At 37.6% G+C, this 24,163-nt stretch overlaps 1 long non-coding RNA gene across 1 annotated transcript; it reads right to left on the reverse strand.

The window, feature by feature from the left end:
- Window positions 1-47: 47 nt before the first annotated feature.
- Window positions 48-22,539, reverse strand: LOC150088392 (uncharacterized). Its single transcript, XR_016546790.1, has 2 exons — window positions 21,990-22,539; window positions 48-157 (listed from the first exon to the last, which is right to left on the reverse strand). It is a non-coding gene; the product is annotated as an uncharacterized LOC150088392 (long non-coding RNA).
- Window positions 22,540-24,163: the final 1,624 nt, after the last annotated feature.

The raw sequence follows: 24,163 nt of genomic DNA on the forward strand, positions 1-24,163 counted from the left end.
TTCAAAATGTTGTATTAAAAAATTAACAACTCAAGACTAGGTGTAAAGTGAGTTTAAAAATCCTTTATTTTTTTACATATTTACAAGTACTACAGTATCCTATATTATCTCTTTTTAGAACAATCCCCATCATCTATGTTGTCACCATCTAAATCACCTGAAAAAAAATTAACAAAGAAAATCTTAAGTTCATGAATAACATCAAACAGCATTAAGTACAAGATCCATAAATAAGGAAACATGCTTGACAGTAAATAACAATACTATTTTAAATATATATTTCAATTAATGCTAGCACAATGGAATGGGCATACATAAACTTAAAAAAATAAAAAAGCCATCTTTCAATATGGCCACCATTTTAATATTTATAAAACTGTAGTCTTTTGGGCAGAGTGCAACACGTAGCAACACAAAATTCTTCAGAAATGTTCTCAAATTCTCTTTTCACTGCTGAAGCTCCAGTGAAGACCTGTGTTTATTACTTCTTGATTGTGCTTAAATTGTGTGAATTCTGAAAGGATATATATTTAATCATTTAAGAGTCCCCACATCACTGGGGTTAACATTAATCTAGGAGATCTGCAACCATTCGATGGAGCCCACCATGTGACCCATTGACCTGGGAACTTTTCGTCTGAGAATTCATGGACAATTTTTATATAGTGAAGTGGTACTAAATCCTACATAAAAAAGTAATATCAAAAATTAATTTTGTCTGCATTAACGGAATGATTTTGTCTTCTGTCAGTCTCAGGTAGTTTTCTCCTGCCGTGGTTCCCCTTAAAAAAATGGGTCCGAGAACCTCCTGTCCAAATTCCAGCCCAGACTATCAGGCTGGAAAGTTAAAATCCTTGTTAAAGAATAAATGAGGTTGTTAAATAAGTAACAAATATGATTATGGCAATTAATAGTTCCATTTAGTTTAAATGTTCCTCATCGGTTCACAAAACATTCTCAACAGTGTCTGGGTTTTGTAAAACTCATGGCCAAAAACCATTCATCAAATTCCAACCTTCTATCTGGGTGTCCCTCATCCAAACTTTGTACCAGGTTTTATCATTCAGAAGCCCATGGGCCTGTATTTGGTTTTTGCATTTTTAAGGTTCTCATGTTGTCCCTAAATAGAAGCCCATGGACTTCTTAACGGAAACAGGTTTATTTTGAAATAATATTTATTTGATTAATGAAAGGTTATTTTTATTTTAAATATTGCAACAATAGATCATGAAATTAAAAATTATTCTTATTATCTTAAAAAAATAAATATATAAGACAAATAATAATTGCAAGAAGAGAATTATTTATATTAGTAATTTTCATTCAGAACCTGTTGTATCTGAGCAATCCGAGTTAGTAGTGGAAGAATTGTTGTTTTCGTCTTCATCCAATTCCGTTAATTCTTCATCGCTTCCATCACTAAGAGCCAGATCATCAGATTCAATTTCAAGTCGATGATTGTATTCAAGGATAATTTGCAATTTTTGATTTAATATATTGGTCGCTGGTACTTCTTGTCCATTTGCAGCAATGCCGCAACATTCAAATGCTCTTTGAATTGGTTTTGATTGGATTGTATTACAGGCAGAAATAACCATTTCAACAATCTTTTGGTAAGATGGTCTTTTTCTATACCCTTTTGGAGTAAATTCAGCAGTTTCTTCTCTTACTCAATTATCTCATTCCTTTCTCATAGCAGCTTTGAAACTGGAATTTATGGCAACATCTAGGGGCTGCGTGTAGTGCGTTGTCTTTCCTGGAATTATTACTGCCTTTGAGCCATAATTTTTAAAAAGATATTTTAAAATTAGTTCTTTCTTATGAGTTCCATAAGAATCCCAAATAATTACTGATGGAGTGTTACTAAAATAAGATCCTCTCTTGCAGAAAACAGTATCCATCCAAGTCTTCAGTAGATTTGTGTCCATTGATCCGCTTTTGTTTACAGCAACAACTGCTTTAACACTGGGACTTTGTTACTTTGGGAATTTTCTTTAAGCCATGAAAAATAATCATAGGTGGGAGTATGCGTCAATCCAATGATATTGTCAAACAGACAGTGTATCGATTTTTTCTGAACCCTGTATCCGCACCATCAACATTTTTGCTCCCAACAAAGTGAAGAGTGCAATCTCTTGCCATGTCAAAAGTATGGAGTTTCGTCCATATTAAAAACACGATCGTTTGTCATTCCTGCTGTAGTGTTATTTACTTGAATTAAGTATTGCTTTACTTCTTCCTGCGTTTCCTTTGGATCGCGATTATCCAGATGATGAGTTATTTTACGTGATCTAATCCGATGTCTCCTAGTCCATCCAAATAAGAACTTGTTGCTTACTTTAAAAGCAGGTGGTATTTTAAGGCCAAATTCTGGTGAGAAAATATAGTTTCGCAATGTGTTATAGGTAACTGATCGGTGGTTATTTCGTTCCTCTTTGAAAAATTCAAATAGTTTTTTTCTCAAGTTCGGGATAAAACGCCTTCTTTCCTGCACCCTCAAGACATTTGTGTTTACGTTTTTTAACCAGCTTCAATAATTCTGCTTCTTGTTGCAACCAACGGTGAAGATTTTTCCTGTCAATGCCTGTTTGTTACGATATCGAATTTTGACTTTTCCCCGCTTTTAAACGTGTCACAAACTGTAGTTTTTCCTGGATAGTATACGATTTTCGTTTACTAGACTTTTTATTTTCCAATTTTAGGGTTAAATATTCTGACAACGAGTAAAGATGCGCAGTTCACATCTATTGCAATGACATCTCAGGCATGCGCAGAGCGCCAATATACGGTATGTTACAAGAAAGCGCGTTATTATTTGTCCCCAATAAAAGCCCATGGGCTTCTATTTGGAAAACAAAATCCTAATAGAGGCCCAGATGGGCCTATATTTGGGTGGGCCTCTTAACGGAAAAACCCGGTAGTAACATGGAATGTTAAACCTCATATTTAAGTTCCTTTATGATTCTATTCATGCTTGTTTCAGAAATTTTATTCATGCTTGTTTTAGAAATCTTCACTTTATTTGAGAATTTTTCTGACTTCTTCTGATTCTCTTAACAAATTTCAAATTGGCAGATGTCTTTGAGATACAAGGTCTATCAGGTTTTGATAGATTGTGCACTGTTCCCACTTCATCAAACTTCTGCACTATTTGCTTTATGGTCTTTATTGTGTGGTAATTTATTCCTAAAAAAACGTTTTGAACTGGTGCTCAACTTCTCTACCATTTTCACATTCTGCATGCCACTTTACAATTTGAATCCTCTCCTTCATTGTTGTTACTTTTCCTTCTCCTTCATTGTTGTTACTTTTCCTTCTCCTTCATTGTTGTTACTTTTCCTTCTCCTTCATCTGATATTCACCTTCACCTTCTCCTTCATCTGATGTTACTTTTCCTATGTTCAAATTATTGTGAAAAAAATTTAAAAAAAATTATAAATTATTTTTCAAATTACTCATAAATATTATCTGCATTTATTCAAAATAGTTTCCTTACTGTACAATTAAAGAATGCACACAGCGATTCAATAAAGAAATCAATACATGAAATTAAATCAAAAAAATCAACTGAAAGAAGTTATAACATATGGCAGTGAAGATTTAATTTTTTGGGATTTTTTTTTGCTTAATTAATACACTAAATTGTGTTTAATATATAGTTGTAATTATCCTAACCATATACATTAGCTTAATTTTGAATTTAGCTAGGATTGAATAAGTTACAACTTAATATTCATAAAAGCCTTTGTTATTGGTGATTTTGGTGCGAACATTGTACCTTGTAACTAGCTACATCATGAGTAAAGGGTAACCACCTTTTACCCTTAATTACTCATAACCACCTTTTACCCTTAATTACTCATAACCACCTTTTACCCTTAATTACTCATATATATTATCTATAAATATCATAAATAGAAGCAATACAAGTTGTTAATAATTTGCTAACCTATCCTGTCTGTCCTATCTGTACAAGCTGTACTCCGCACATTCAAATTCTGCATCCCACATATCTGAGCAAAATACCAACCATGTCTCCGATATCCTAACAATGTCCACATTTGATGTCTTGACCAGCACTTCAAATTCATCAAATTTATTAACTATGCTCCTAGCATTGGTGTACATGCAAGTATACATACAAGTGTTCTTATTCTCAGTTACCCTAACACAGCCCACATATTTACTTGTTCCATAATGATTCCCAGCAGTCCTTGAAATCCCTATCACCTTGTTTTCCAGGTTACTGCTTGTTCCAATAGATGCAGTGCAAGAATCACTTTCACTTCTGCCTGTGGCTATTGTTAATTGATTAGTCTGTGCATCTTCCCAAGGGCGACTCCGTAGCCAGGTGGGAAGGAGCAGCAGTGCATAGCACACGCTTCTTGATTAGACCGGGGTTCAAGCCCGTCACCACCAAATACGGTAGATGCGGAAAGGTCAAGGGAATGACCACCGCATATTCCAGGAGCAATATGGCCTTAGTTGCTAATGCTCCTAAAAACCAAATAACAAACAAACAAACATCTTCCTAAGCTAGAAGTATTCTGACCCGCTTAACACCGCCACATTCTATTTCTCTGTACAATTGTTCGTTGTACTCATTACAGTCATTAGGCCTATAACAAACCCCTACTGTCAATTTTGCTTTCCCACTGCTTATGTCACACCAAACTGAATCAACAGTACACTGTCCATCCATGTCAACTGGAAGCACTTCTTTAGATTTTGTTTCAACTAACAGCATGATCCCTCCTCCCTTTCTATCCTGTCTATCCGTTCTATACACATTGTGCTCCTCAAATTCTGAATTGCTTATATCTGTGTGACACCACATCTCTGATATCTCAACAATATCCTAACATGGGTGTACATGCACCTGTTCTTACTCTTAGTTACCCTAACCCAGCCCATGTATTTACTTGTTCCATGATAACTTTCAGCAATCCTTCAAATCCCCAGCACCTTGTTTTCCAAGCTGCTGCTCATTCCAATAGAAGCAGGGCAAGAATCACTTTCACCTCTGCCAGTGGCTACTGTTAATCTATTAGTCTATGTATCCCCCCCCCCCCAAGCTAGCAGTTTATCAACCCAACACTGCCTTGATAGCATCAGCAAATATTCTTGCACCCTTTCTATTTAAGTGTATCCCATTGCTGTAGAAGCAGTCTCTTCCATTAACAAGTACAGACCATGCTAAAAAAAATTCTACCCATGAGCCTTGCACAACCTCCCCAGGACCAAATTGACTGACAAGACTCTTGTCATGTACTTCCTCCTATTATGTCTGGGCAGAATTGCAGGCACTTTCAATTTTAATCCTAACTCATGACTTTTTTTAACACTGACCTGTACTTGTAAGCCTGCAGATCTCCTACTCTTAATGTCATTAGTGCCAACAAGTACAATAATATCACTTTTAGTGCCCTTAAAAGGTGATATCAGCTCTACAACATCATCAACTTTTACCCCTGGCAGACACAACCTAATCCTCTTTGCAATATATTTCCCATTTCCCTGACAACAGGGTTACAACAACAATTAGCTCCTGTGGATGCAGTGTATTCTGTCTTGGTAATTGCAGCTGTGTTGCCTGATGCACATCAAGCTCTGGCATTAAGGTGGGTAGCTGAGAGCTTGATGGGTCTGCCAATTTAAATCCTTCAAGGCCATCCACCCTATTCTTCAAGATCTTGCAAAGGCCCATAATGCTGATTGACACCTCATTTTACTTTAAAATCTCAATATTTTTATAATGATGGATTTCACATAGGTGTAAACAAAACAATTCACTGTTGTCATTTCTGCTTTGGTTAAGGCCACACAACTCAGTCATATTTTGTGGATTCACCTTCCTGTGGTCATTGTGCCCATTCTCGACATCTTTTTTGTGCTTGTCCTAACAAAGACCAACCACGAGCCTGTTATAATCGTAAAAGGTAAAAGAAAAACTTTAGGCATTCAGTGAGGATGCAATATAAATTGTAGGCTTTCCATCTTACTTAATTCATCAAATTCTTCTGTCTGTACAGATTATGTTCAATTTATACAGATTAAGCCCATATTGTTGCTGAAGAGACCAGACAATTTTATCTTGTTGAATCTGTTGCTCTAGCTCTAGTTCAAGAGCCATATTTTCTTCATAGTAAAGTTATTGGTTATTCAATATCTACCAGAATTATTGTTACAGATCACTCATCTCCTCATCCAACAATAATTATTTTCAACTGACAACTAGATATTGCATCTATGCATGCACTTTCTTCGTAAGAGCAACCCTTTGTTCCATTCACTAATCTTGTTGTCCTTCTCTGTACTTGTTCCAACAGCTCCACATCCTTCTTAAAATGAGGCCTCCAGACTTATATACAGTACCCAAGGTGTGGCCTGACCATTGCCTTATACAAGGCAATGGTCAGGCCACACCTTGTGCCAACGTGTACAATAATATCACCTTTAGTGCCCTTAAAAGGTGATCTCTGCTCTACATCATCATCATCAACTTTTACCCCTGGCAGACACAACCTAGTCCTATTCCACCTATCCTCTTTGCACAATATATTTCCCATTTCCTGTATATCATTGACAAAACATTATGAGCTACTCTTGCAGACTGTCTGCACTGTCAGAAAACTTCATATCTGCCTGCACAATTACCCCCAGGTGTTTTTTCGTTCTCTACCACTGTTAGTGTAGTACCACAGAGTTGATACGTCACTCTGGGGTTGCTGCTTCCCATATGCAGTACTTTACATTTGTCAATATTAAACTTCATTTGCCACCTCTCAGCCCATCTGCTCAACTATTCTAGATCCTGTTGCAGCAGTGTACTGTCAGTAATAGTAGTAGTGGCATGTGATGCAAGAAAGCAAATGAATGAGCTTATGCAGCATCAGCCAAAAAAAAACACACCATTCCCTCCAAATGCCTGTCCAGTTCCTCCTTAAATTTATTCAACCTATCAACTTCCACAACGACAGATGGAAGTTTGTTCCAGCAATTAACCACCCGCTGGCTAAAGGCAAATTTCCGCACATCTAATCTACATCTGTCTTTTCTTAATTTGAATTTATGCCCCCTTAGATTCGTAATCTGAACAAGTGGAAGGATCCCATCAGAATTCAGCGTGCCGAACCCATTCAAGGCCTTATACACCTCAATCAGATCACCGCGCAGGTGCCTAGTCTCCAGCCACTGCAATTTGCAGAACTTAAGCCTCTCTTGATAAGAGGATCCCTTCATTCCCCTCACCAATCTTGCCCTTCTCTGTACACGCTCAAGTAAATCTACATCCTTCCTAAAATGAGGCCTCCAGACCTGTACGCAGTACTCAAGGCGTGGCCTGACCATTGCCCTATACAGAGGGATAATCACCTCCTTTTTCCTGCTAGCAAAATTCCTATATATCATTGACAAAACCCCATGACCTGTCCTGGCAGCCTGTCTGCATTGCTCAGAAAACTTCATATCTGTCTGCACAATTACTCCCAGGTCTTTTTCATTTTCTACCACCTTAAGTGTAGTACCACACAGTTGGTACGTTTCTCTAGGGTTACTTCTACCCAAATGCAGTACTTTGCATTTGTCAAGGTTAAACTTCAGTTGCCACTTCTTAGCCCATCTGCCCAAATTATCTAGATCCTGTTGCAGTAGCACACTGCCATTACTGTCATTAACAACCCTGCCAACCTTTGTATCATCTGCAAACTTCGACACTAAGCCTGATATACCTTCACCAATATCATTTATAAATATACAAAACAACAGTGGACCCAACACTGAACCCCGTGGGATTCCACTAATAACATTAGTCCAAGAAGAGCAGCACCCACTGATTACCACCCTCCGTCTTCTCCCACTTAACCATCCTTTTATCCATTGTAACAACTTACCCTTAATACCATTCTGTTCCAATTTGTACAATAGTCTTCCATGCGCAACAGTGTCAAAAGCTTTCCTGAAATCCAAATATATGATATCAAAATTATTTTTTGCATCCAGTTCCTTTGTAACAACATCATAATATCCTATAAAATTTGTCAGACAAGACTTTCTCTTAACAAACCCATGCTGTGTCTGAATTATTGCTGCAGTCTTGTCTAGATGATCCTGCAATGCATCTTTAACCAGCGACTCCATTATTTTACCCGGAACAGAAGTTAAACTAACTGGTCTGTAATTAGTGTCCTTAACAACCCTGCCAACCTTCGTATCATCTGCAAACTTGGACATTAAGCTTGATATACCATCATCAATATCATTTATAAATACAGAAAACAACAATGGTCCCAACACTGAACCCTGAGGGACTCCACTAATAACATTAGTCCACAATGAGCAGTGTCCGTTGATTACCACTCTGTCTTCTCCTACTCGACCATCCCTTTATCCATAGCAGCAATTTGCCTCCAATGCCACACTGCTCCAATTTGTACAGCAGTCTTCCATGTGCAACAGTATCAAAAGCCTTTCTAAGATCTAAATATATGGTATCAAAGTTATTCCCTGCATCCAAGTTCCTTTGTGACCACATTATAGTATCCAATCAAATTGGTCAGGCAAGTAAAGTAAAAAAGTGCAGCCATTATCAACCCATTACAGGATGGAAGCCTCCTCAACAATTCATGCTAAGGGAAATGGACCATAATCTGCCACGCTGGTCCAGTGTGGGTTGGCAGATCGACTGTATTCAGCAGTCAGGGGCTTGAACCCCAGTCTACTCAAAGAGGGCGTGCTACTGCACTCCCGCTCCTGCCCACTCAGTCATGCAAGACTTTCTCTTAACAAAACCATGCTATGTCAGAGCGATAACTGAAGTCTTGTCTAGATGATCCTGCAGTGCTGCTTTAACCAGTGCCTCCATTAATTTTCCTGGAACAGAAGTTAAACTAACAGGTCTATAATTACTTGTGTTGCCCTTTACTCCTCCTTTGTGAATTGGGGTCACATTTGCACATCTCCAGTCCATGGGTACCTCCCCTGAGTCCAAAGAAGCTCTCATAATTATGGCTAAGGGTTTGCTTACTTCCTTTGCTGCCTCCTTTAATATAACTGGATAGATCCCAGTGCATCAGTCACTAGCTTTGTTGGTTCTGCCTACTTTTTCTTCATCTATCATCTCCCTGCTGCTAACTTGGAAGATATTTTAAGATTTTTGGACCATGCTCTAAGACTGATGAATGGCTCTTAATTTTTATTAGTGGTGATTTTAATGTGAAGCCTAATTCATGGCACAGCTCCAGCACTAATCACAGAGGTATGCTTTAAAAAATTTATTCTTCCACATCATTTAGTTGTTAATAATCTGCCAAACATGCCTCCAACGTTTTCACAAATCAAGATTTTCTAATATTGATGTTTCCTTGACTACTACTACTACTTCCTTAAGCTCTTTTATTGCTTCGCAGTAACTTCTTAATGACAAAACCAATTCTGATCATCAAGTTATCTTAATGATTCATAATTACAACTGTCAATTCTCTCAAAAGATTTTCTTCAAAGTGTCTAAAATGGGATAGGTTTACTAGAGATTTTTCCCTTAATCTTCAGTTCCCCTTGTCTAATTCAAATTAAACTGCTCTTGAATTCACATTAGTCATTATTTTGCTCTTATAAAAACAGCTAAGGCCACTGCTATTTGAAAACTGACTGTTCCATTGTCAACAGCTGGTGGTCTCCTCAACTTACTCACATTGTAAGTAAGTTGAGTAACTCACGTTGTGAGATTCATCATGCTCGACAGATCTTTAACCATCACACAGCCTTGTGGCCTGCTGATGAAGTCTCCAGGATTGCTGTCCTTTCAGCTCTCTTCACTTATTCAAAACTCTAATTGCATATGGTTTTACTTCCAGTCTCAGTACTGGGATGCCTTGGTCAAATTTCTATGGTTGGTCCGGTGTGCTACCCATACCTACACTTTAGTTGTGTTTGTCGACTTTGAAGGTGCTTTCAACTCCCTTTGGTGGGAGAGTGTCCACGAACGTTTAAGACTCGTTAAGTGCCCTCAAAAAAATTCTCCATGTTCATTTGGATTTCTCATCAGGAATGAGGACTTGGTGCTAAAACTCTCAGACTAATATATAAAACTGTTGTGTTACCTATTGCTATCTATGGTTGTGTTACCTATTGCTATCCCAGATTCATAGTGCCAGGCTCCTCACAGTTCAAGACAAACTCAGTTCCATCCAAAGATCTTTTTTGCTTGTCATCATTTGTGCTTGTTGCAAGGCCTCTACTCCCTGCACTTCAAACTTTTCCTGGCTGCCTTCCATTGGATCTATCTTTGGTCTTTAAAAGTCTATTCTTTTTCATTAGGAAAAGTCGTGCTGTTCAATTTGATGGTATCTCTGTTGATCCTGCAGTCCCTCCAAAACTGAAAAAAAAAAAAAAAAAAAAAAAAAAAAACATGCTGCTTGCCTATCTTGATGGCAATCTCACTGGACAACTTCTTTGAAAGGTAGAGTCGCATTTCGATTTTTTTCCGTCTACTATTTTCAGTAAAGGCACTTTGAAGTGGCTTGTTCTTAGTTTATTTACATCTTTCGTTTTGACTGGGCACGGATCTCTTAATTTAAAGTTATTTTACTTTCATCTTTCTGATAATGATTTTTTGTTTATGTCGCGTTTGGGAGGACTCTTCACATATTATTTTCGACTGTCCTCTTTATGAAATCTTTAGATAACAGCTGTTCAGTACTACTGGACCTATCATGCTGATCACAAACTTCCAGCCCCCAGAACTTTGCCTCATAAGTATTCACCATAAGAAAAACTCTTAAACAAACTTAGACCTTCATTTTTGGTATAAAAAAGCTTTTTCCCCCCTAAAATATTAAATACCTGAACTTATATACTTTTTTTGGTGTATTTTACTGATTTTATTCATTATGTACATATTTTGAGTTTTTTTTTTTTTTTTTAATACTGATATATTTACATATATATTTTTACCAAAATATATACAGCTCACTTTTTTAATACCCAAGAATCTGCCCAATTTTTTTTTTTTCTTTTATTTGATGAAAACAGTTTATGGAATTCATCAGGAGTTATGTCTTCTGGTTTACTTTGAATCCTTGGAAAGTAAATTTTCCATCTTGCCAAATTCTTATAGCATATATGCTTCCATAAAAAGGCACTTGACAGAAAAACAAATTTGCAGTACAGTATATATTAAACAGGTGACAATGAGTGGCTCGGTTACATAAAGCATCCTATGTACACATACAGAATCACACTGTCAACTATGTGCAATGTAAAAAAAACAATGTAAACTCATGGAAGAGTAGAAATAAATGAATTAAAAATAAGAAAATGGTCCTTAAAGCAGATTTTATTGTAACATAATACACCTATGTAAGATGAGAAAGTTGATTGTTATAAGAGGGGGGGAGGGTTGACCCTCTTAAATATTTATTAAAAATTGACTTGGAATGGCCAGGAATGCTAGCACTGCAAACAATTCATTCAAATATCAGGATCATGTTGATTTACTGGAAAAGCTGATGAAATTCTGATATTTAAGTATAACTGTTTGAAATCATTATGGCTCTGACTGTCTCGGACAATCTTGGAAGCCAATGGTTTCCTCCATGGGAAACTAGGACCCTTGAGGAGTAGTCTACAGAATTTTGTTAAACAGGATTAAGCTGTTGTTGTTTATTTGGTTTTTAGGAGCATTAGCAACTAAGGCCATATTGCTCCGGGGATATGCAGTGGTCATTCCCTGACCTTTCCACATCCTCCGTATTTGGTGGTCATGGGCTCGAACCCCAGTCTAATCAAGAAGCATGTGCTATGCACTGCTGCTCCTGCCCACCTGGCTACAGAGGTGCCACAAAATTAAGCCTACTGATACAGTCAGCATAATTAATGTTGGCCCTGTTGGAAGGCTACAAAATGCCACTATAAATAAAACTGCTCCTTTCAGTGAAATCAGATCTGCTAATACCTCTTATAAAAATTCTTCTGAGGAACCTTCTTTTACTTTTGAAGACTTCGTGCGTACATGGAGAACACTAAGTCTGATAAGTGTCCTAGCCTGCCTTGACCAGATGAAACTATAAATGACTGAAAACATTTTTCAAATTATTCTTGACATTCAATTAGCATTCTAATAAAAGCTCCCTTGCCTTGGCAAGGGAGCTTTTCCATCTTTGGGGAATGTTTCCTCCTTAAAATTATTAATAAAGTATCCTAAATATGCTTTATTAATATTTATTATTATTGATTATATTATTAATATGTTTATTATCTAATTCTAATTCATAACAGCTAACTGATTTATTTTCTGTTATTGTCATGGAAAGGCTTCTGGAAGCTTACATCATGCTCAGAAACCAATTTCATGATTTGTCTTCAAAATTCACAATCTGATTTAAGTAGGATCAGAACAAGCGATGCTATAGCTAAGCTCTTTCACCTTTTTAATTCTAAATCAGCAATTATTCCCAGTAAATATTTACTGGAGATTTTTGCTGATTTTAATATTAGTACAGTGAACCCTCTCTAAAGCAGGGACTGGATCAAAAGAAAGTGTCCACAAAAGTACGTTGGCATTCGTACGCGGAGGTGAGCGGACGCGCTTAGACAGGGCTCCTCAGTGAGTCATGATTTAATCCGTTGTGGAACCTGTGGTACGTTTTCCAGGGTCGACCTGATGACTAATCCTACCTCACCTGGGGATTCTTTTCTTTGTGATCGATGTAAGGAGTGCACCGATCTTAAATTACAATTTGGTGCACTGATGGAACAATTTGAGTCCCTGAAAAAAAAGAGTGCTTGCCCTCGAAAAGAATGCATCTGGGAGCTCGTCAGGGACTCAAAACTCCAGCAATCTACCAAGTGATGCACACCCAATTCGAGCCTCAAAACAGAAAAACCAAGTGCAAACTACTCTGGTTAAAAAGGACATTGTTTTATTAGGAGACTCCATTGTCAGGGAAACGGGGAATATTTTTTGTAATAAAGATAGGTGGAGCAGAACCAGGGTATGTCTGCCGGGAGCAACTATTGATGATGTCACCAACAGACTGTCAGATTTTAAAGGGGGTAAAGAAAATATTATTATTCATGTGGGGACAAACGATATTAAACGTACACGATCTGACGATTTGTTGGAAAAATACAGGACCATGCTGAGGAAATGTCGCAAGCTAGGCCATAATGTCTATGTGTCTGCAATTCTGCCCAGACACGACAGGAGGGATTATATGTTAAGAGCCTTGTGGATTAACTCAAGACTTGAAGGAATCTGCAAGGCTTTAGGGGGTAAATTTCTATCAACATGGCCCACACTTGTAGGCAGAAGGAATTTGTTTTGTAGAGACGGGATACACTTAAACAAAGGTGGTGCAAAGGTTTTTGCCAGTATTATTGAGGATGCCTTAAAGGTTCAGGAAAACTGATAGTTAGGGGGGATGTGGGTAATACTGACACGCGTTTATCTGATAATATTGGTCAATGTAACTCTTGCACATACCTTAAGAGTTCTTATCTGTTACCCCAACTGGAAGTATTATCTAGATGTTCTGGGGGCAAAGACGTTTCACGTGAGCGGGTAGCTAATATCAGGGAAGAGAGCCTAAAAAACTTCAAGGGTTGTGTTAGGGTTGTTAAATATACAAGGACAGTAAATCTTAATTGTTTATACGGTAACGTTAGAAGTGTCGTCAATAAAATGAGCGAATTCGAACTGCTGGTTAAAACAAGTAACGCGGACATAATAGGGCTTACAGAGACGTGGTGCCACCCGGAAATTGTAGATGATGAGTTTCAGTACGGCTTGTATAATGTATTTAGGAAGGATAGAGTAGATAGAAAGGGTGGTGGGGTAATGCTTCTTATCAGAAGCAGCCTGAGTGCGACGATAGCTTTCCCGGATTCAGACATTTCACATGCTAGTATAGAGTCTGTATGGTGTGAGATAGTTGGAAACAAAGGTATAATGCGAGTAGGAGTTATCTACAGACCAGGTGATTGTGAAGATTATGACAAAAGCCTCTACATGCAAATGGAATGGGCAAGTAAGCGTCAATGCCTTATTATGGGTGATTTCAATTTGCCTCTAATTGATTGGAGTAAATGGGAAGGAAACTTGACATGGGGAACAAAATTTTTAAATCAACTAGATGACTGTTATTTGTATCAACATGTCAGGGAAAGTACTAGAGAAAAGAATATCCTAGACCTCATCATCACACATGAATCAGATGACATAACAGGGCTGATAGTAGAGAAACCAGTAGCAGGAAGTGATCACGGAGTTCTACGGTGGATGATGACGAGAGAGGTAGCAGAAGTAAAAGGCAAAGGAATGGGTTTTAATTTCAGAAAAGGAAATTACGATGCCTTAAGGTACTACATGGCCTCTATTAACTGGGTAGATATCGCGCTGAGAATGAATACAATTGAACTGTGGTACGCTTTTAAAACATTAATCACAGATGCCTTGAATGCGTATATACCATTAAAAAAATACTCCACGAGAAGGGTTCCAAGTTGGATGAATAGTGAAGTTGCCACATTACTTGAGCAGAAAAAGGTGGCATGGAAAGGTTACAGAGCAATAAAAGGTACTGAAGCCTATAACAGCTACAAGGTGATCTGTAATAGAGCCACAGAAAAGGTTCGACAGGCAAAGACAATTTATGAGAAATCACTAGCAAACAGAGCAAAGAGGGAGGATAAAGAATTCTTCACATATATAAATGCCAAAAAGAGCAGGACAAACCAGATCGGACCTTTACGTAAGGGGAAAGGGGATAGTAATAAATACACCAGCTGCCGTTGCAGATGAACTCAACAGTTATTTTGCATCGATATTTACAAATGAAAAGCCTTTTGTGGCAATGGGAAATTGTGGGAGCGAAGTTAAAAAATATGTAATTAATGATATTGAAATTTTGCAAGATTATTTAATGAAAAAACTTTCGAGCCTACAGACCAGTAAGGCTCCTGGAGTTGATGGAATATACCCTATAATCTTAAGAGAGGCGGCAAGCGAGTGCATTGAACCATTGAGGCTAATTATGCGAGCATCACTAGACTCTGGGGAGATTCCCTTGGATTGGAAAAGTGCAAATGTATCTCCCATACATAAAGGTGGCTCTAAAAGTGAAGTTGGAAATTATCGACCTGTCAGTCTGACTTCAGTAGTAGGGAAAATCATGGAGGCAATGATCAAGGGTGGAATTCAGGATCATTTGGATCGAATTGAAATTCTCAAGGATACTCAGCATGGTTTTGTAAAGGGAAAATCATGTTTAACAAATCTGGTTCGCTATTTTGAAAGGGTCACTCACGAGCTGGATTTAGGGAATAATTTCGACATTGTTTATTTAGATTTCAGCAAAGCTTTTGACTCAGTCCCACATGAGCGGTTGCTTTATAAGCTGGAACAGGTTGGAATCACTGGAAAAATCCTTAGATGGATAGAAGAATGGCTTCAGGGCAGGAGGCAGAGGGTTGTGATAAATGGCTATTCCTCAGAGTGGGTTGATGTAAGAAGTGGGGTTCCCCAAGGATCAGTATTAGGACCACTGTTGTTTTTAATTTTCATAAACGACATTGATGAAGGGATAGAGGGCGTGATGTCTAAATTTGCAGATGATGTTAAAATTGGTAGAGTAGTTAATGATCACTGTCAAGCTGAGCTTCTTCAGAGAGACCTAGATAGACTTCAGGAATGGTCAGAAAAATGACAGCTGTGCTTTAATCCAACAAAGTGTAAGGTATTACACCTGGGAAACAGTAATCCCAAAAAAACTTATTTTTTTCAACTAAACCCAGTACTGGAGGAAAGGGACTTGGGTGTTACGATACGGTCAGACATGAAATCCTCTGAGCATTGTAAACAGGTTGCAAGGAAGGCCCATGGTGTCCTATCGATGATCTATCAAACTTTTGCAAGTAGAGATAGGGACGTGATAATCCCATTATATAAGGCTTATGTTAGACCACACTTGGAATACTGTGTTCAAGTATGGAGACCGCACCTAAAGAAAGACATCAAGCTTCTTGAAAGGGTGCAAAGAAGGGTAACTCGCCTGGTGAGATCGGCAAAAGGGCGTCCTTATGAAGAAAGACTTCGAATATGTGGGTTGCAGAGTTTGGAAACTAGACACCTTAGAGGAGATTTGATTGAGGTGTTTAAGGCTCTGAGAGGCATCAGTAAAATGAATGAGGACGAAATTTTCAAGATTATAAATGATGCTAGAACTAGGGGACATAAATTCAAGTTACGGGGGGAAATGTTTAGACTGGACTGCAGGAAGTTTTATTTTAGCCAGCGAGTTATAAATTACTGGAATAAGTTGCCTTCATGGGTGGTAGAGGCCGACAGTTTGGGGAAATTCAAAGGTCATCTGGATAGTACTTTCGGGTAAGGGAAGCGCATAGGATGATAGGTTTAATTTCCTTTTTATTTATATTTTATTTTATTTTATTTATTTATTTATTTTTTGTTTTTATCATTGTTTTGTTCGGATTTTTTTTTTTTTGGCTTGTGCAGCATAAGCCATGGGCTTTCTTGCACCATGCGGCCGTTACTAATACTAAAGGGAGGAGTCTGCTTTGCAAGGTCTGTGTAGCCAGTTTCAATTATTCAGAAAAATGAAATTCACTGTAACTGGTAGCTTATATTTTTATTGATTATCACTGTACACATATTGCCATTGACTTAACTTTTAATAAACGACAACTTTTTGTAAACAGATAATTAATTTTTAGTAAAAATGATAAAAATGACTTTGTTAAGGGTATTTCATTTTCATTATGGATAATTAGATCACAACTTTTAGCCCATATTCATTGTTTTGCTCACATACATTTTTTTTTTATGTAATAGGATACCTTTTTAATGGGTAAAAATCCCTTCCATTTTAAATTTCTGCAGACAGCAGAAAAATTTCATTCCTTAAACAATTAGCATGCAATCAATGTAATGCTTCGAAAAGTTTCATGGGAAAATCTGCATACACAAACTTCTTAATTAGCTACTTAAATTACCACCATTTCTCACTGCCGAGTGAAAGTGATATATGATGGCACAGGGAAATTGTCATCGCCCCTCAGTCAAAAAGCTGGACTCAACTGTCCCAGCTGTTTTTATTGAATATACAAGAATTTGATATTCTTGTATGTATGGGGTCTCCATAAACCTTTACAAAGCAAAAACATTCTTGCCTGAATAGAATACATGATAAAAATCTGAAACCATTTCCAAGTGACACCTCTGTCACTTGGAAGTGGTTTCAGGTTTGTTCACCAATTGGCAAATGTGTGTGCTGCATAGATAGCAACATAACTGCAATCATGGAGAAATTTACCAACAAAAATCCTCTAGTTTTTGTCATTGATCAGTGACTTCTGTAGGAGCTAAATTGTAACTTGCATGGTTTTATCCTTAGATGGTAACATAACATGTTGCACACTATTCACCTTGACATATTAAACTCATGACTGGAATGTCATATGAATTTCCCTGGGCTTTGTGTAAAGCTTCCTCAAACCAGCACCACTATGCCTCACTGACTTTTGTTTAGCTACTACATCTGCCAAGATGTAGTAGCTAAACAATGTGCCTTTTATGAATTTTCCATATCATTGCAGGTCTATTCAGTGGCTTATTTTTAAATTCATTCAAAATTTATGCATAACAGGTGGCAGCCTGCAGCTCATTGAACAAAAGTACACACTTGTTTGGTTCAACAAACTGCCTTGGGGTTGGTAAATTCTACTATGATTACAGTTTTGTGATTATTTTGCTATCTATTGTGGCTCACACTTTCTGGTTGGTGAATAACTTGACAATATCCTCTACTGCCTGGAAGTGGTTTCAGATTTGTATCATAAACTCTACTTGTACGTTTTAGTTTTGTAAATCAGGTTTGTGTATGCACGGTATTTGTGGATGCAGAAAATTCTCATGGGCTACTGGTCAAAATTACCTATGCAGTCCATTGGTAGAATGCCCCCACCCTTTGAAAGAAATGTGTTATCTGCATAGTAATTTCTTGCTTGCACCACCCACGTGAAAAAAAAACTTCATTACGAAGTGAGGAGTACACATAGTAACACATAAAATGAAAACTGACACAAGGCACAGATATTCAAGAGATAACATATATTAAATTTGGCACAAATAAATAACATAACATGGAAGCTTTCGGCTACTGTATGTAGCCCTTGTCAACTAAATGAGCACTGAAAAGCAGTGGTTTTTATGTGTCGCTAACCTTCAAGTATGTAAGTACATGAGGTCACGGAGAAGGGAAGGGTGGTTTACGGGTATGTGTGAACAGTGATGAAGAAGAGAGAGGTCAAATCATAAGCATTTGCATATGGATTACCCATAAAATTAAATAATCTGCAGGATGGCAAAGTACCCCTACCCAAATGCCGCCCTAGGCACTTGCCTGGATGCCTACCATACCACGATAGCACTGAGTACATATTTTGTTTTTTGGGGAGGAGGGGGGAACCTGATGGTGTGGTAGTTTTTCCACTGGCTGAACAGAACAGTGCTATTATTTCTTCTCTGACACTCTTCCAGTTGTTTCCAAAGGTCTATTTTACGTTTTACAGTTCCCTTCAAGTAACAGTGTGAGAGCTTACTGGTGCACAATTTCCCATTTATTTTTAATTATCATTTGAATGACAATTAAAAATAATCACACCTAGAGATATATGAAATTCCATCATTTCCACAGCCAACACTGCCTCAAATTCCTCAGGATGCCTTCAAACTACCAATATTGATCACCCTCTCTATCACGCTGTTATGCCTAACCAGACCTTATCCAGCCAAGTAACAGCCTCCAAACCTTGTCTGATACTAGCCGAGAAATATAATATCTCCGTAGTTTCCTCAAGGGCCAAGATTTTCGGTTCCAGATTTGGATCTAGAACAGCTCCTGAATCTATTAGGAGAATGTTTATTGAGGAATATAACCTCTCAGTTCAGGTTAAATGGCTTGAAAGTAGCAAACAGGCTATGCCTTATAATGCACTCACCCACTGTCTACCAAAAGGTTGTAGATCCTGCCTCCTGGTGCCAAGGAATATATATCTGACCCTTTTCTGAGGAAAAGAGATCCCATCAACAATCTCAACTAATCCAACTGCCTCGAAAGCAATCAATGCTACAAGGAGACAAGCATGAATGCTCCACATTCCAGGTATTTTCTGAAAATATGCACAGCATAAGATGACATATTAGTATCATCAAACTAATACATTCAGCCTGAAATCATTAGTGATAAACAGTTTGGGAATGCTCATTACAACATGGGTCACAAATCGAAAAACTTGAAAGTCTGCCTTCAATAAAAATACTAGAGTTACTTGCCTTAAAAAGATCTGCAGAAATTATACAGTCACAGCCTTGTACCAGAATGTTAGAAGCCTTCACAACAAACTTGATACTGCTGACCAGATTCTTTTCACTAGTGATATCCTCTGTCACCGAGACCTGACTTGATAAAGACCTAGAATTTTTTTATATCCTGTGCTACAGCTGGCTATAAGTCTGCTTTTACTTTTAGAGTTGGGCAAAGAGGAGGCAGTGTTGCAATTTTCTTTAAGAGCTCACAGGCCTCACTTGTTCATCAAGTTTCTAGCCAAACACCAGCATATAAAGCTCTTGCTATTACTCTCAACTACCATTGATTCCTTATAGACTTAATTGCTATATATACCCCAACACCTTCATATGAAGCCATCCATGAAATATCAAACCAGATCATCATCCAGCTTCATCCTTCAGCCTTGCACTTTGTCTGTGGAGACTTTAATCTTCCTCCCCAGTTATTATTATTATTAGCCATGTGGTGCAAGGAAGCCTGAGGCTTCCAGCCAAAAAAAAAAAATTTCTGAATTTCCCCGAGAGAGAGAGAGAGAGAGAGAGAGAGAGAGAGAGAGAGAGAGAGAGAGAGAGAGAGAGAGAGAGAGAGAGAGAGAGAGTCAAAAGTAGAAGAGAATCACAAAGAAGGAGAAGAATGATGATATCCAGCTCAGGACCCTGGGTGTCCCAAGCCCATACTCACCAAATATGAGCCCCTGGGGTAGCTAACCTTCAGCAAATGCTCCTACCAAACCTATCCTGTACAAGGTTGCAAATGATACTAAAATACTAAAATGTTAAATACTAAAATTGTTATGGACATAGTTTTCAAAATCGTGAATTCCATCAGAGGACAATCTCTTCAAAGGAGACTGCAAAATGCAACTCGATGAAAATGAACCAGATCTGATTTTACACATGATTGTGACGTGGCTGAGTCGGAGTAAGTTTCTACAGAGATTTCGAAATTTGTTGAATGAAATTAAAAAATTCGTTGATCAAAGGGGAGATGATTATCAGCAGCTATAAAATATGGAGTGGTTGAGTGATCTGGCTTTTTTGGCAGATTTTACCCATAAATTAAGTGTGATCTGAATTTGGAATTACAAGGAAAAAATAAAAATGTGGGTGACATGATTAGTAGTATTTCTGAATATAAATATCAATTTTTGGCAATAGCTAAGGATCTCAAAGAAAAAAAATTAGACCATTTTGCAAATATGCAAGATCATTTTCCAAAATATCCTGTTTTTGAATGTAATAGTGAGAAATATGTTTCTGAAATTGAGAAAATGTGGATAATTTTGAAATCCGATTCAGTGATTTTAAAACAATTGAAGACATTTTTCAATATATTTCTTATCCATTTGATGTCGACTTAGATACAAAACAAATTGCAGAAAAAAATTGCTGAGATTTTTCACATGGAGAAAAAAAAATATTACTTGAAAATGAAATTAGATTTCGAAACAATATCTTCCTAAAAGCCAGATCATCAGAAGAAGACTTTTGGAAATATGTTTGCCGAGAAAAGTACCCAAATGTAAAAAAAAAAAGAAGTGAAGTTTTAAATTCCTGTTTTGAGTTTTAAATTCCTGTTTTGGTTCCATGTATTCTTCAAACAAAGACGAAGAATCACTCTACTCTTACAGACTTACATACGGAAGATTCTTTACGGTGGTTGGCCTTATCACAGTACCGATTTTGAAAGCTTGGCAGATGACATGAAGACTAAAACTTCACATAAATTAAAAATTTATGTACATATGAATTTAAAATAAGAATTCTGAATTGTATTAAATTTTAAAATTTATAAACATTTTTCAGTGTGTTGATTAACTTTTTTAACCTTGTACAATGAAATTTTTGAGATGGTAGATTGCAGCACATTTTGAAGGGAAAAAAGTAGATTGCATCACAAATTAAGTTGGCCACCCCTGGCATATAGAATACAGTTACACCTAAACAGCATTAATGGTTAAATGTTCTTATACAATTTGAGCAAATACCGAATTTATATTTCAGGTCAAAACCGGATGCCTGGAAACCTAGCAGTTTCTTATTTACAACTATTGTATCATCACTCTTCTCTTTCTTGGTGATTCCTCTCTCTTTCTCCCCCTCTCTCTCTCTCTCCCTCCCAGGGTAACTCAATTTTTTTTGGTTGGTGCAGCATAAGCCTCAGGCTAACTTGCACCATATGGCTAATAATAATAATAATTATTATTATTAGCTATATGGTGCAAGGAAGTCTGAGGCTTATGCTGCACCAGCCAAAAGAAAAAACAAAAATTTCCCGAGTTACCCTGAGAGAGAGAAGTAGAAAGGAATTACCAAGAAAGAGAAGAATGATGATATCCAGCTCAGGACCCTGGGTGTGCAAGGGCCCATACTCACCTGGGGTTAATAATAACGATAATAATAGATATAACTGTAGTAATTTGGCATCGCAATAGGCACTGTAGCCATAATTGACGCATTGAGTTATCGGCTGGCATAAAAATTTACAGGAAAGATGTAAAGTGATTTGTTCCCGGTATTAGTAGTAATGAACGATGCAAGAAAGCAAGCTTATACAGCATCCACCAAAAATAAATAAATAAAAGTATGGAACGAATTTAACTTGGATATTCATAGTATTTACCTCTGTCTCTTTTCGGCGTACTTTGTAGGCTTCTGTTACTTGCTTTTTCTTCTGCAATCATTAAAGTGAGCGCTTGATTAACTTTTGATTGTAACCTTCGAACAACCTGAGAAAGTTCTAAGAGGTGGCAAGCCTCACCATTATCAGTGTAATCTAAAACTTCTGAAATATTTAATGCATCCCGTCCCTTCGTCACAGTAGCAACCACAAATGAATCCATCACAAACTAAAACAAGGCACAATAGCGACACCTCACGTACTCGAAATTCTACAGAATAGTAAATATGGGTAATCCTGCACTTTAGTGCCGTGAGTCACGGTCGGCCATCCAGTCACCGCAGCTCGGAACTGTCGTGAATCGTATTATGACGGGCAGTTCCGAGATGACTGAGCATTCGTAACACTCACTATTTCCCGATTGTTGCTGTGTCTGCCAGTCTACGTGCTGCGAATTGTCGCGGAGCATGCGCGACACTAACTATATCTGCTGGTCTATGTGCTGCGAATTGTCGCGGAGCATGCGCGACACTAACTATATCTGCTGGTCTATGTGCTGCGAATTGTCACGGAGCATGTGCGCCACTCACTATACACTGGCAATGTACTACATACGCTCAGTATTTTATTTTTATTTTTTTCGTTTTCAGAAAGAAAAAACAATTTTCTGACTACATAAAAGAATTTGATTTTAAAAATGAAAGTAGTCAGCTCTAAAACTATAAAGGAAATAAGTAATTATTGTTAATTTTTAATTATTATTTTCAGGTAATATGTTTTGCTTTGCCTGAAAATAATAATATCAGCATATTTTGTGATTATTTGTAATAATTTGTACACATCGCACATTTACCAATTAACGTAAAAGACACTTTCCTTTCAATCGTAAGGTCTCGTGGGCGACACTTACCTTTCTGTCATAAGGTCCTTCTGAGGAAAAAAAAAACACTTATAATAACTATACTGATGATATATTAAGGAGTCCCTATGTGCTGTGATGAAATGACTAGATCGTAGATATAGCTTAGCTTAATTTTCGTGAGGTGAGTGCTGAAAATTAAGCTAAGCTATATCTACGATCTAGTAATAACTTTATACTTAAATTTGTACTTTGTACTTAAATTTAATGGGTATACAGGCCGATTAAATTTAAGTTGAAATGGATATGCTGAGCCAATTCAGCATAGTCAGTTCTGTGTGTTGTGGCAGCGTTGGGTCAGGCGCCACCTGTGGTCTCCCACATCTGCGCCATCAGTACTCTTGTGATGAATACAGAACTTCTGTAAAAGCCAGAAAAGTGTTGTGTTTTATGTGTAGTTTTGTGTCGGGTTCTGATCTGACTTCTTGGCCTCAGAGCCCCTAGTGGAACTCCACATTGTCTGCTACCACCGCTGAGAGGTGAGCCAGGCTCTCCATGGTTTTCTGGCTTCTCTCTGTGAGGGATCGCTTGAGTTTCCTGACGGAGAACAAGAAAAAAAAAGAGAATTATTGAGGAAGATAACAGAAAGATGTAGGTAAAAAGGCGTCAACTGCGAGCACTGTTTTTTCTTTGCTTTAAACGTTTGAATTAATGCAATGCTGTTATTCCCTAGGCTAGCGGAGAAAAGAAAAACAAAGAATAACGATACCTGCCTTGCCTTCATCAATTTAGAAAAGGCTCCGTTCCAAGAAAGGAATTATGCCAAGCCCTTCAAAATATTTAACTTGATCCAGAGCTTATGGAACTGATTAGGGCAACGTTTTCCAAAGTATTTTAGCAATACTTTTCGTCTCGCTTTTTTTCTTTTTCATCTCACTTTCATTTCTTTTACAAAACACTTACGACACAAAAGTTAGTGGAGGCCAAAGAAGACCCCAGGGCTCACATCTGGTGAGTATGGGCTTGGCAAATCCAGGGTCCTGAGCTGCATATCATCATTCTTTTCTTTTTTGGCTTTATTGGTGATTTCCTTCTCTCTCTCTCTCTCAGGATAATTCAGAAATTTTTCTTTTGGCCGGTGCAGCATAAGCATTGCGTTAATTCGAACGTTTAAAGCGAAGAAAATACAGTGTTCGCAGTTGACTCCTTTTTACCCCCATCTTTCAGCTATCTCCCTCACTAATGCTGTCTGTTGTTTTTTTTTTTTTTTTTTTTTTTGTTCTCCATCAGGAAGCTCAGGTGATCCCTGACGGAGAGC

Source organism: Mastigoproctus giganteus, chromosome 3 (genome assembly GCF_048544385.1).
Source record: "Mastigoproctus giganteus isolate SK-2022 chromosome 3, ASM4854438v1, whole genome shotgun sequence".
In the NCBI taxonomy this organism is placed as follows: domain Eukaryota; kingdom Metazoa; phylum Arthropoda; class Arachnida; order Uropygi; family Thelyphonidae; genus Mastigoproctus; species Mastigoproctus giganteus.